Source organism: Saimiri boliviensis, chromosome 7, assembly GCF_048565385.1.
Source record: "Saimiri boliviensis isolate mSaiBol1 chromosome 7, mSaiBol1.pri, whole genome shotgun sequence".
In the NCBI taxonomy this organism is placed as follows: Eukaryota; Metazoa; Chordata; class Mammalia; order Primates; family Cebidae; genus Saimiri; species Saimiri boliviensis.
The window spans coordinates 12,558,280-12,570,216 of record NC_133455.1 but is presented as its reverse complement, the minus strand read 5'-3'; positions in this window follow the sequence as shown (position 1 = coordinate 12,570,216).

Here is an 11,937-nt window from a genome sequence, read left to right as displayed (position 1 = left end):
GCTATGGGAGTGCCGGGTGTGCTGACTCATGCCCGTAATCCCAGCACTTTGGGAGGCTGAGGCAGGTGGTTCACTTGAGGTCAGGAGTTTGAGACCAGCCTAGCCAACATGGCAAAACCCCTTCTCTACCAAAACTACAAAAATTGACCAGGCCTGATGGCATATGCCTGTAATCCCAGCTACTGGGGAGGCTGAGGTGGGAGAATCGCTTGAACCCGGGAGGCGGAGGCCGCAGTGAGCTGAGATCCTGCCACTGCACTACAGCCTGGATAGCAGAGTGAGACTCTGTCTCAAAACAAACAGAAAGCAGTACTATGGGAAGGTAAGGATAGAGCTGTCCATCAACTCCATACAGTGGACTATTATTCGGCCATAAAAAGGAATGCAGTACTGGTACATTTTACAACACACATGAACCTTGAAGACATTTTGCTAAGTGAAAGGAGCCAGAAACAAAAGGCCGTATATTTCATGATTCCATTTACATGAGATGTCCACAATAGGCAAATCCACAGAAAGAGGAAGTAAACAGGTGGCTGCCTAGAGCTCGGAGGGTGAGGGAAGACACAGGGAAATGGGGAGTGACTGCCAATGGGTCCAGGTTTCTTTCGGGAGTGATAAAAATGTTCTAAAATTGGTTATAGTGATGGTTACACAATTCTGCGAATATATTTTAAAATGTTGAATTATATACTTTAAGTGGGTAAATTGGATGGCATGCGAATTATATCTCTATAAAGCTGTTACCAAAAAAAAGCAAACCATTTACCTAGTTTGAACCTTTCCCTGATCTCAGTGCCTATCCATGGAAATGAATCTCCTCTTTTCTCCCATAACACTTTGCTTTTACTTTTATTTTATTTATTTCTTTTTTAATATCGCAGTCCTAGATATATATGTACCTAATACTTTTATTATTATTATTTAGAAGTTATTAAGCATTTTCCACATATTAGACATGGTGCTATGGGCTTTTCAGGGATTCTCCCATTGCATTCTCCCAGCAATTCTACAAGGTAGGAACTTCTGTGTTTTTATTTTACTATGCAAGAAAACAAGTCTTAGAGAAGTTAAGGAATTTGTCCAAAGTCACATAGCGATCCTCCTCTATTTACAATGAAGCTACATCCCAATCAAACCATCATAAATCAAAATTACTTTCAGGCCAGGCTCAGTGGCTCACACCTGTAATCCCAGCACTTTGGGAGGCTGAGGTGGGAGGATCGCTTGAGTCTAGGAGTTGGAGACCAGCCTGGGCAACATGGTAAAATCCCATCTCTACTAAAAATACAAAAAAATTAGCCAGGTGTGGTGGCACATGCTTGTAGTCCCAGCTACTCAGGAGGCTGAGGTGGGAGGATCACCTGAGCTCAGGAAGTCAAGGCTGCAGTGAGCCATGATCGTACCACTGCATTCCAGCCTGGCTGACAGGAATAAGACCCTGTCTCAAAAAAAAAAAAAAAAAAGCCGGGTGTATGGCATGCTCTGTAGTGTAGTCCCAGCTACTCTGGAGGCTGAGGCACAAGGTGAGCCTGAGAGATTGAAGTTTCAACGAGCCATGATTGTGCCACTGTATTCCAGTCTGGGCAACAGAATGAAATCCTGTCTGAAAATGTATTTTATGCATATATATGTGTGTACATATGCATACATATATGTGTACATATATATGTACATATATTTTATGCATACAGATGCATACATATATGTACATATATGTGCATATATATGTACACATATATGCATAAAATATATTTAATACCCTGAAAAACCTACCATAAAGTCAAAATATTATAAGTTGCACCCCTGTAAATCAGAGATCATCTATACTAGATGATAAACTAATAGCTACGATGTATTGAGCAATTATTGTGTCCCAGGCACTTTGCACTGGAAAACTCAGTCCTTGCAACAGCTGTCTGAGGTAGATCCCTATTTTACAGATAAGGAAACAGAGGCATTGAGAGGTCAGCTTGCTAATAAAGATCAGATGGGTGATAAGTGGGGGAGCTGAGATTTGAACTCAAGTCTGATACCACAGTTCCCATCAGGAACTGATGATGTTCATCATGAACATCATGAAAATCTGTTTATATTATCCACCTATTTAATGGGCATTCAATGCACCTATTATTACAGTTGGTTCTGGAATGTCTGTTTCGCTGGAATGGGAGCTCTCTAAGGGGAAATCCCTTAAAGCTCGTTGCACTCTCCTCCACTACCCCTTATCCTCAGGACCTTGCCTTACACTAAGTACTCAATAGTTGGCTTTTGTTTGTTTCTTTCTTACTTTTTGAGGGTCTCAAAACAGAGTGAGACATGCTCAAGCCTAGCTATTTTTTTTACTTTATTTTATTTTATTTTTAATTTTCTGAGACAGAGTCTCACTTTGTCACCCAGGCTGGAGTGCGGTGGCACGATCTCGGCTCACTGTACCCTCCACCTCTTGTGTTCAAGGTATTCTCCTGCCTCAGCCTCCTGAGTAGCTGGGACTACAGGCGCCCACCACCATGCCTGGCTAATTTTTTGTAGTTTTAGTAGAGTCGGGATTTCACTGTGTTAGCCAGGATGGTCTCGATCTCCTGACCTCATGATCTGCCCGCCTCGGCCTCCCAAAGTGCTGGGATTACAGGCATGAGCCACCTAGCCCAGCCAACTTTTGTATTTTTTGTAGAGACAGGGTTTCGCTATGTTGCCCAGGCTGGTCTCGAATTCCTGAGCTCAAGCGATGTTCCCGCCTCAGCCTCCCCAAGTGCTGGAAATACAGGCATGAGCCACCACGCCAGGCCTCACTAGTTGTACTTGCTTAGAAACCATCACGGTGCTAAGGCTGGAGGATGAGGCAGTGAATGAGACAGTGATTCCTACTTTCACAGACCTGACAATCTGGAGACACTCACAAGAGTTTAACATACATTTTTTTTTTGGCCCAGGCTGGTCTTGACCTCCTGGGCTCAAGCGATATTCCCGCCTCAGACTCCCAAAGTGCTGGGATTACAGGCGTGCCCTACCATGTCCGGCTGATATGCATCTGTTTAACCAGGTCTTTTGAATCACTGCAATAATTCAATGTAGAAGGTTCTATTGATGTGCTTGCCTTACAGATGACAAAACTGAGACTCAAACAACTGAAGTGACATGCACAAGGTCATGTAGCTGGCCAGTCTGAAAGCCCAGCTCTACCTGCCCCAAACATGCTACACTGTCTCCACTCCCCACCCCGCAACCTTCCCCTGCTGCCCTAGCAGGGAGGGAATTAAATAAACTATTCTGCTTGCCCAGCTGAGAACACCCACAGTCTGTCCAGACCTGCTGACTCTCCCACTTTCTCACTTTCTCACTGTCGCTCCTAGTGACAGCCAGGTCTGGTTTGATGTGCCGGTGAAAGGGGGATGCTTCACAGTTTTATGGTTTTAGCATCTGAAGTCACCTCTCTGCTGTAATTAGCTCTGTGATTTAATCTGCTCAACTAATCATTCTACAATTCAGGAGCCAAAGACAAACATGTTAAGAGCATGCCTCCTTTATGGTTTTTTTTAATGTTTGTTTTGGGAAACTGAAACTGTGGACCTGGAGAAGTGAAAGGGCAGGTCTGTCAGTGCTGACTGTGGCGAAGGGGTGCCAGGCCACGGGCAGGGGCTTCTCTTACACTTAGGCCAGACTTAAAGATGAGGGGCTGGCTAGAGGGGAGGTTCGCATCTCTGAGCCCTGTCTGGAGAACAAAGTGCACTCCCTAGAGACCAGGTTTTCAGGGACCAGGGAAATCATTTTTGGATTTTGTGAACATAGTGGAAAAAGTATCAGGGAGTCAGGAACCTGGGGCTCCACCTCCGACCCTGAAGCTCTTCCTCTCTCTGAGCGCTGATTTATTCATGTGCAAAATGGAAATTGGCCATATTATTCCTGAGATGGAAAATTGGTTTCAGTTTTTCTACTTGCCCTCCCAAAGTATCTTCAAAACGACTGGTAGTGGCTGGGGCTGGGTAAGGATAGAGATCGGTGATTGACTAGTGATGTCTGCCTTGTGCAGGTAGTCATGGAATGGTGGAAGGTGTGCTACAGAGTTGCCTTCTCTGAACTAGATGATCACTACCTCTTTTCCAGTTTGCGTCTTCTAGAGACTTTAGAACAAGAAGGGCAAGAGCTATGCAGCATCACCAGGAATCAGGCAACCAAGGGAAGAACCACATGATTCTAAATGTGGAGGGAAAATATTTACATCAAACCATAAGCCATTTGCATCACGTCATTAACATGGTGGGGAGGCAGCGGGTACATATTGTGTGTTAGTATGAGTATGAATTTTTTCTGTGCATATGGATTTATCTTAACAACCAGAAAACAGTAAAAATAATTTAAATGAGTCTATTTAAAGACTGTTCAAGAACACTGATAGCAGCATTATTCATAATAGTCAGAAATTGGAAGTAATCCAAATGTCCATCAACAGGAGAATGGAAAAACTATGATATAGTCATACACTGGAATACTATGTAAAAATGAAAAGGGCCGGGCACAGTGGCTCTTGCCTGTAATCCCAACACTTTGGGAGTGGATCACTTGAGGCCAGGAGTTCAGGACCAGCCTGGCCTACATGGTGAAACTCCATCTCTACTAAAAGTACAAAAATTAGCTGGGCATGGTGGCATAAGCCTGTAGTCCCAGCTAATTATAGCCTTAGCTACTTGGGAGGCTAAGGCAGGAGAACCGCCTGAACCTGAGAAGCAGAGATTGGAGTGAGCCAAAATCTGGCCTGGGCAACAGAGTAAAAACCTATCTCAAAAAAAAAAAAAAAAAAAAAAAAAAGAAAAGAAAAAGAAAGAAAGAAAAGAAAAAGGAATAAGTGACAGATACATAAAACAATACAAGTGAATTTCTTTCTTTTTTTTTTTGAAACAAAGTCTGGCCTGCACAACACAGTAAAACTCTATCTCAAAAAAAAAAAAAAGGACTGCCAGGCGCGGTGGCTTAAGCCTGTAATCCCAGCACTTTGGGAGGCCAAGGCGGGTGGATCACGAGGTCAAGCGATCGAGACCATCTTGGTCAACATGGTAGAACCCCGTCTCTACTAAAAATACAAAAAAGTAGCTGGGCATGGTAGCACATGCCTGTAATCCAAGCTACTCACAAGGCTGAGGCAGGAGAACTGCCTAAACCCAGGAGGTGGAGGTTGCGGTGAGCCGAGATTATGCCATTGCACTCCAGCCTGGGTAACAAGAGCAAAACTCCATCTCAAAAAAAAAAAGAAAAGCCGGGCGTGGTGGCTCACGCCTGTAATCCCAGCACTTTGGGAGGCCGAGGCGGGTGGATCACGAGGTCGAGAGATCAAGACCATCCTGGTCAACATGGTGAAACCCCGTCTCTACTAAAAATACAAAAAACTAGCTGGGCATGGTGGCGCCTGCCTGTAATCCCAGCTACTCAGGAGGCTGAGACAGGAGAATTGCCTGAGCCCAGGAGGTGGAGGTTGCGGTGAGCCGAGATCGCGCCATTGCACTCCAGCCTGGGTAACAAGAGCGAAACTCCATCTCAAAAAAAAAAAAAAAAAAAAGAAAAAGAAAAGAAAAGAAAAAGGAGTGACAGATACATAAAGCAATACAAATGAATTTTTTTTTTCAGAGATGGGGTTTCACCATGTTGGCCAGGATGCTCTTGATCTCCTGACCTCGTGATTTGCCCGCTTTGGCCTCCCAAAGTGCTGGGATAACAGGCGTGAACCACCACGCCCGGCCAAATGAATTTCTTTCTTTCTTTCTTTCTAGCTGGGATTACAGGCACGTGCCACCATGCCCAGCTAATTTTTTGTATCTTTAGTAGAGACGGGGTTTCACCATGTTGACGAGGATGGTCTCGATCTCTCGACCTAGTGATCCACCCGCCTCAGCCTCCCAAAGTGCTGGGATTACAGGCTTGAGCCACCGCGCCCGGCTTTCTTTTTTTTTTTTTTTGAAACAAAGTCTTGCTCTGTCACCCAAGTTGGAGTGCCTCCCAAGTTTTATATATACATTTTTATATATAGCTGCAACCCAGATTAAGATACAGATCTGTGTTGTCCATAAAAGTGACCACTTGGCTGGGCACAGCAAATCACGAGGTTAGAAGTTGTAGACAAGCCTGGCCAACATGGTGAAACCCTGTCTCTACTAAAAATACAAAAATTTAGCTGGGTGTAGCGGTGGGCACCTGTAGTCCCAGCTACGTAGGAGGCTGAGGCAGGAGAATCACTTGAACCCAGGAGGTGGAGGTTGCAGTGAGTCGAGATTGTGTCACTGTACTCCAGCCTGAGCCACAGAGTGAAACTCCATCTTCGAAAAAAAATAAAACCAAAGTGACCACTCACCATGTGCAGCTGCGGAGCCCAAGCACTTGAGATGCAGCTGTCCCAAACTAACCAGTGCTGTAACTGCAAAGCATACATTGGATGTCAAAGAATGCAGAAAATGAATGTGAAATATAGCAATAATTTTTTATTGATTACATGTTGAAACATAATTTTTGAATATATTACTAAAATACATTTCACCTGTTTCATCTTATGTCTTTTGTTTATTATTTTTATCTCGATCTTTCACCCAGGCTGGAGTGCAGTGGTGCCATCTTGGCTCACTGCAACCTCCGCCTCCTGGGTTCAAGTGATTCTCCTGCCTCAGCCTCCCAAGTAGCTGGGATTACAAGCACCTGCCGCCACACCTGGCTAAGTTTTGCATTTTTAGTAGAGACAGGGTTTCTCCGTGTTGGCCAGGCTGGTCTCGACCTCCTGACCTCAGGTGATCCACTCGCCTTGGCTTTCCAAAGTGCTAGGATTACAGGCGTGAGCCACTGTGCCCGGCCCCTTTATGCCTTTTTAATGTGGTTCCTAGAAAATTTTAAATTACATATGTGGTTTACAGCTGTAGCTGGCATTTTATTTCTGTTGGGCAGCACTGATCTTGAACCTTTACTTCCTCCAGAAAGTTACTTCCTGCTTCCAGGTCAATACCTACTTCCCTCCTCCCAAAGATAAACATGATTATGACCTGTCTTCCTATAGATTCGATTTACCTGTTCCATAATTTCAAATAAATGGATTGTCTGTATGTATTTTTTTGCGTCTGGCTTCTTTTGCTCATACAGTTTGTTGTTGTTTTGAGGCAGGGTCTCACTTTGCCACACAGGCTGGAGTGCAGTGGCATGATCTCAGCTCACTGCAGTCTTGACCTCCTGAGTTCAAGTGATCCTCCTGCCTCAGCCTCCCAAGTAGCTGAGACAACAGGCAAACACCACCACACCTAGCTAATTTTTGTATTTTTGCAGAGACCATGTTTTACCATGTTGCCCAAGCTGGTCTCGAACTCCTAGGCTCAAGTGATCTGCCCTCCTCCACCTTCCAAAGTGCTAGGATTACAGGCATGAGCCACTGCACCCAGCCTCAACATACAGTTTTTGAAATTTGCCCAAGCTGGGCATAGTGGCTGACACCTGTAATCCCAGCACTTTGTGAGGCCAAGGTGGGAGGATCACTTGAGGCCAGGAATTCAAGACCAGCCTGGGCAACATAACAAAACCTCATCTCTACAAAAATATAAGAAAATTGGCTGGGCATGGTTGCTCACGCCTGTAATCCCAATACTTTGGGAGGCCAAGGCAGGTGGATCATGAGGTCAGGAGTTCGAGACCAGACTGGCCAATATGATGAAATCCTATCTCTACTAGAAATACAAAAATTAGCCAGGCATGGTGGTGCATGCCTGTAATACCAGCTACTCAGGAGGTTGAGGCTGGAGAATTGCTTGAACCTGGGAGGCAGAAGTTGCAGTGAGCTGAGATCATGCCTCTGCACTCCAGCCTGGGTGACAGAGTGAGACTCTGTCTCAAAAAAGAAAAGAGAAAATTAACCAGGTGTAGTTGTATGAGCGTGTAGTCCCAGCTACCTGAGAGGCTAAGGCAGGAGGATCTCTTTAGCCTGGGAGTTTGAGGAAACAGTGAACCACTGTGTTCCAGCCTGGGTGACAAAAAAAGACCATATCAAAAAAAAAAAAAAAAAAAAGTAAAACAAAAAATTGAAAGGGGAATAATAGGATGAGCGAGTGGAGATAGAATAACCAAGGTAAAGAAGGATTTAGCTACTTCCATGAATCTATTTCCACCAGCAGAGAAATTCACCAGTGCTCAGTGTCCCCAAGACTGGTTCAGAAAACCATAAAAGATGAAATTTGGCAGAAGCTATTCAAGAGTTTACTTTTTGGTCTTCAGCATCGTATCCCATTAACAACTAATTTGTTATTAGTAACATATAACTAATAACAACAAAGTAGATACTGACAACTTTACTGAGTCCTTATCATATACTCAGCACGGTGCTAAGAGCTTTCCTGCCTTATTGCATCTACAGACCTCTGAAGCTGGTTCTGTGACGATCCTCTCATGTTGTAAATGGGGAAACTGAGGCTCAGTAAACGTGCCCAGGTATACCACACTCAGCAATGGCAAAGAGGGGGTTCAAAGGCAGGTGTCTCTGGCTTCTGGCCTGATATTTTTAACTGCTACCTCTACTGATGCTTGAGAATGCCTTCTTTGCTTTAAATAAATAAATGAAGAAGAAAAAGAAATAAACAAATGAGGAAAAGTGGAGTCAAGGTTATGTCTATAAATAACATCACTCTTGCTCCCTGGCCTTTGGACAAGCTCTCGGAGGGAGAGAGGAAGAGCTGGGTTTCCGTAGAATTCAGACTATCTTATCTGAACACCATGAAAGCATGAGTCACATGGGAATGCCATTCATCAGGAGTGTCCCAATTTTAAAAAGGTTGAGAAAGGCTGCCTTGGAGAGCCTCTGAGGCCCTCCTCTTGCTTTACGGATAAACTTAGAGATCCAAGGAAAGAATTATTTAGCCCAAGGTCACACAGCTAGTACTCAGTGGCTACATCTTTGCATCTTCCCTTCCCAGTGAATGAATCAAATGTGCCTTTTCCACCGTGTCACGTACTCTGGAGGTATTCACACCTGAATAAGGCTTGCTGACAGTTCTTGAGGTATTTACGCTCCAGTAAAGGGACAAATTATATAAAGCAAAGTATGAGAGCCTTAAGCGAGCTTTGGAAGCTCGAGGGAGGGAGGGAGCACAGTGGGTTGGAGAGGAAGGGGAAGGCTGGGGTCTGAGCTGGGTCAGAAAAGCAAACGGAAGAGTGGGCACTCCTCAAACGAGAGCCAGTGGGTACCTGTGTTGGCTGAGCTGTGTGTTCACCATTGGCTCAACTGTTGCCTCTAGTGTTCAATATGGTGATGGGTCGACAGTAAATTATTAGTTGACTGATGCAGAATGGAACTCATTCGGGGGGTTTGGGGGACAGGAAAAAATAAAATAAAATAAAATACAAAAAGAACTCATTTGGCCAGGCGCAGTGGCTCACACCTGTAATCTCAGCACTTTGGGAGGCCAAGGTGAGCAGATCACCCAAGATGAGGAGTTCGAGACCAGCCTGGCCAACATGGTGAAACCTCATTTCTACTAAAAATACAAAAATTACTGGGTGTGGTGGCACGCACCTGTAATCCCAGCTGCTCAGCTGCTTGGGAGGCTGAGGCACAAGAATCACTTGAAACTGGGAGGCAGAGGTTGCAGTGAGCCTGGGCAACAGAGTGAGATGCCATCTGAACAAAAAAACAAAGAACTCACTCATCAGAAATGGAGAGGTAAAGTTAGCTGAGAGGCGTGTGCATGTCCTTGTAATCCTAGCTAGACAGGAGCCCAAGACAGGAGGACCACTCAAGGCCAGGAGTTCAAGACCAGCCTGAGCAATAGATTGATTACTCTGCCTCTACTAAAAATAGAAGATTAGCAGAGCGTGGTGGCTCATGCCTTTATATGGGCCCAGCCACTTGGGAGGCTGAAGTGGGAGGATCTTTTGAGTCTAGAAAGTAGAGGCTGCAGTGAGTTATGATTACTCCACTGCACAAATACACACAGTGCGTATTTGTGTATGTGTATTGTAATGCCTGTGTATCCCGAGGTCATATGCTTCTTAAAAGAAAGGACTGTTAGCCAAGCACCGTTGCAAACACCTAGGCAGCATAACAAGACTCTCAACTCTAAAAAAAATAAAAGTAAGGACTGCTTTATTCTTGTTCCCCATTATGGGTGGCACAGAGTAGGCATTCTTTACATCTTCGCTGAATGAACAAATAGATAAATTGTGGGGAAGACACATTGTCCTCTTTAAGCCTGAAGAAATAATAACCAGCCGGGCGCGGTGGCTCATGCCTATAATCCCAGCACTTTGGGAAGCCGAGGTGGGTGGATCACCAGGTCAGGAATTCGAGACCAGCTTAGCCAACATGGTGAAACCCTGTCCCTACTAACAATACAAACATTAGCTGGGCGTGGTGATGGGTGCCTGTAATCCCAGCTACTTGGGAGGCTGAGGCAGGAGAATTGCTTCAAGCCACTATACTTCAGTTCTGGGCAACACAGCAAGACTCCGTCTCACACACAAAAAAAGAAAAAAGAAAAAAAAATTAGCTGGGCATGCCTGTAATCTCAATTATCCAGGAGGATTGAAGCAGGAGGATCACTTGAACCTGGGAGACAGAGGTTGCAGGGAGCAGAGATTGAACCATTGCACTCCAGCCTGAGGTACAAGAGTGAAACTCCGTCTCAAAAAAAAAAAAAAAAAATCTAGGTGTGAAGCTCACGCCTATAAACCCAACACTCTGGAAGGCTGAGGTGGGAGGATTGCTTGAGGCCAGGAGTTCGAGACCAGACTGAGCAACATAGGGAGATCTTGTCTCTACATAAATTTACAAATTAGCCAGGCATGGTGGCCCCTTCTTTCTGGCCCAGCTACTTGGAAGCATGAGGTAGAAGGGTCAGTGGCATCTGGGAGGTCGAGGCTGCAGTGAGCTGTGATCGTGCCACTGCATTCCAGCCTGGATAACGGAACAATACCCTGTCTAAAAAAATAAATAAATGAAGTCTGAGCCGGGCACGGTGGCTCAAGCCTGTAATCCCAGCACTTTGGGAGGCTGAGGCAGGTGGATCACGAGGTCAAGAGATCGAGACCATCCTGGTCAACATAGTGAAGCCCCGTCTTTACTAAAATACAAAAAATTAGCTGGGCATGGTGGCGCGTGCCTGTAATCCCAGCTACTCAGGAGGCTGAGGCAGGAGAATTGCCTGAACCCAGGAGGCGGAGGTTGCGGTGAGCCGAGATGGCGCCATTGCACTCCAGCCTGGGTAACAAGAGCGAAACTCTGTCTCAAAAAGAAAGAAAGAAAGAAAGTCTGTTAGGACTTTGCTTTTTAATATAGCTATATGGCTTTTTTTTTTTTTTTTTTTTTGAGATAGTTTTTTATTTTCTCACCCAGGCTGGAGTGCAATGGTGCAATCTTGGTTCACTGCAACCTCCACCTCCCGGATTCAAGTGATTCTCCTGCCTCAGCTTTCTGAACTCATTGAAGCCCTGAACTCCTGGGCTCAAGCCTTCCTCCCACCTTAGCCTCCTGAGCAGCTAGGAGAACAGGTGGATGCCACTATGTCTGGCTAATTTCTTATTTTATTTATTTCTTTAGACAGAGTCTCTCTTTGTCACCCAGGCTGGAGTGCAGTGGCCCAATCTCGGCTCACTGCAAACTCTATCTCGCAGGCTCAAGCGATTCTTGTGCCTCAGCCTATCTGGGATTATATGTGTGTGCCACCACACTTGGCTTTTCTTTTCTTTTCTTTTCTTTCTTTCTTTCTTTTTTTTTTTTTTTTTTTTTGAGACGGAGTCTTGCTCTGTTGCCCAGGCTGGAGTGCAATTGCGTGATCTCGGCTCACTGCAACCTCTGCCTTCTGGGTTCAAGCAATTCTCCTGCCTCAGTCTCCCAAGTGGCTGGGACTACAAGCACCCGCCACCATGTCCGGCTAATTTTGTATTTTTAGTAGAGATGGGGTTTCACCATATTGGCCAGGCTGGTCT